This window comes from Otolemur garnettii, unplaced genomic scaffold, assembly GCF_000181295.1.
Source record: "Otolemur garnettii isolate 467f Iridium unplaced genomic scaffold, OtoGar3 scaffold00078, whole genome shotgun sequence".
In the NCBI taxonomy this organism is placed as follows: Eukaryota; Metazoa; Chordata; class Mammalia; order Primates; family Galagidae; genus Otolemur; species Otolemur garnettii.
The window spans coordinates 8,329,302-8,332,158 of record NW_003852473.1 but is presented as its reverse complement, the minus strand read 5'-3'; positions in this window follow the sequence as shown (position 1 = coordinate 8,332,158).

Here is a 2,857-nt window from a genome sequence, read left to right as displayed (position 1 = left end):
AAGTGATCCTTCCACTTTGGCCTCTCAAAGTGCTGGGATTACACGTGTGAGCCACCATGCCTGGCTTAAATGAGGATTTATATAAGGTTTGGGCATGCAAAAGTAGTTTTAACTGGCTCGACACCTGTAGCACAGTGGTTATGGCACCGGCCACATATACCCAGGCTAGTGGGTTTGAACCCAGCCTGGGTCAGTTAAACAACAATGACAACTGCAGCAACAACAACAAAATAGCTAGGTGTTGTGGCAAGCACCTATAGTCCCAGCTATCTGGGAGGCTGAGGCAAGAGAATCACTTGAGCCCAAGAGTTTGAGGTTGCTGAGAGCCACAGCATTCTACTGAGGGTGACATAGTGAGATTCTGTCTCCAAAAAAAAAAAAAAAAAGATTAAAAAAAATAGTTGTAACTGGAAGATTGTGCTGAGCAGATAACCAATAGCCAGATGATTTCATGGTATTGATACCAACGTTAGCTGAACAGAAAACAGCAGTGAAGATAGCAAAGAGGTTATAAACCTGCATTATCTAGAGGGAAATTTGGCAATGTGTGTCATAAAGACTGCTCTTCCTCCTTGACTCAACAATTCCACTACTAGGAAATTATCCTAAAATAATCACAGTTTTGCAAAGTGATTTATGGATAAAAATGTTCACTGTATCAATGTTCATTAAATGAAATCTGGAAATACCCTAAGAATCCAGTAGTAGGAAACCATGAGGTTGAAATACACGTTAATAACTATAAAATTGATATTTAACTAGTTTAATACAAACATCTTATGTAGTTCAACCTAAATATGGTATATATTAAATGTGAAATTTTCTTTTATAATGGAAATTCTATGAAATAGAATTTTGTGATGTTTATGCTATTTTTCAAATTTTTAGACTATAGACAACTTTCAATCTGAAGGAAACAAAGATGGAAATAAAGGGCAAAAGGAGATTTTTCCCCGGACAGGATAGATCTGACTAATATACGGAGATGAGGAGTAGAGAGGGAGATGCTTTAGCAAGTTCTTGGCAGAGACAATGGTGAACTGGATTAAGGACACAAATTGAGGTACTGGCTTTGACTAGAAGGAAGGAAATTTCGTTCTATGAAAGCGGTGGAAATGAAGTAAGAAGGTGAGCTGTCACTTAGCTTTTTTTAGTTCTTTGAGGATCCTTCATACTTCTTTCCAAAAAGGCTGCACTAGTTTGCAGTCCCACCAGCAGTGTAAAATTGTTCCCCTCTCTTTACACAGGCCAGCATCTGCAGCTTTGGGACTTGGTGACCTGGGCCATTCTCATCACATTTCCATAAAAGAATGGTTTGTAAAAGAATGGTTTGTAAAGAATCGTTTGTAAACCATTTATCTTAAAGTAGAACAATAAAAATAACTTCAACCTGTGACCAAGAAAAATAAATTTTTATTATTTTTTCATTTCATGAATTTGACTGGAATAAACATCTGATTCTCTATTAAAAAATAATGGAAACAGAAGGGAAGATAACATTCTAAAAGTGGTAGAATTGTTGTGTTTGGTTAGAATTTCTCAAATTCTCAAAGGGACTTCTGTGGAACACTTGGGAAATATATATATAATGCCTTTTAAGGGCATTTGCAAAGTTTTATCTAACATAGCAAAAATTCAATTTCTGATGAGAAAAATTTAGAACAGATGTTAAGTGGTGGACCAAAAAAATTGTCATTCATTAAAAAACACTTTTTACTTTAAAATTTGGTAGTTACAAACAGGGCTTAAATTATTTTTAATTGTTTAATTTTATTTAGAAGTTCTTAAGTAACTATACTTGACATTAACTTACTTCTAAAAGAAACATGAAAATTAATACCCTAATTCTTATAAGTTTAATTTTTCTTGGCAAGTATTTATTAAAAAATATTTTTTGTAGATTCTGATTATTAGTCAGATTTGTATCATGAAAATATCTTTTCCTATTCTTAAGTTTGGCTGTATGCTTTAATTGCTGTGTCCTTACCTGTATAGAAGCTTTTTAGTTTGATTAAATTCCATTTATTTATTTTTGCTATTGCTGTGATTGCCAATGGAGTCTTCATAAAATCTTTCCTCTAGCTCATGTCATCAGGAACTCAAACTAATCAACAGGAAAAGAGCAAACAATCCCATTTATCACTGGGCAAGGGACATGAACAAAATCTTTTCCCAAGAGGACAAATGGCCAATGAAAAATGAAAAAGTGCTCATCATCCCTGATCATCAGAGAAATGCAAATCAAAACCACCCTAAGATATCACCTAACTACAGGGAGAATGGCCACATCACCAAGTCCCAAAGCTGCAGAAGCTGGCATGTGTAAAGAGAGGAAAACAATTTTACACTGTTGGTGGGACTGCAAACTAGTACAGCCTTTTTGGAAAGAAGTATGAAGGATCCTCAAAAAACTAAAAGTTGACCTTCCATTTGATCCCACAACTCCATTACTAGGCATCTCCCAGAAGAAAAAAAAATTACCATACGGACATTTGTACTAGAATATTTATCTCAGCTCAATTCACAATCTTCAAGATGTGGAATCAACCCAAGTACCATCAATCCATGAATGGACAAACTGTAGTATATGTGTACTATGGAATACTATTCAGCCACAAAAAGATGGAGACTTTACATCTTTTGTACTAAACTGGAAGAATTTGAGAACATCCTCCTAAGTAAAGTATCACAAGAATGGGAAAGCAAATATTCCGTGTGCTCAGTACTAATATGAAACTGTAGATAAACAACTACATACCCACTCAAGAGAAAAACACAACCATATCCAAATAAGGGGAGAGAATCTTTCCCCCAATTTATGTTTCTAATAGGCTTATCAAAGATCAAATGACGGTAA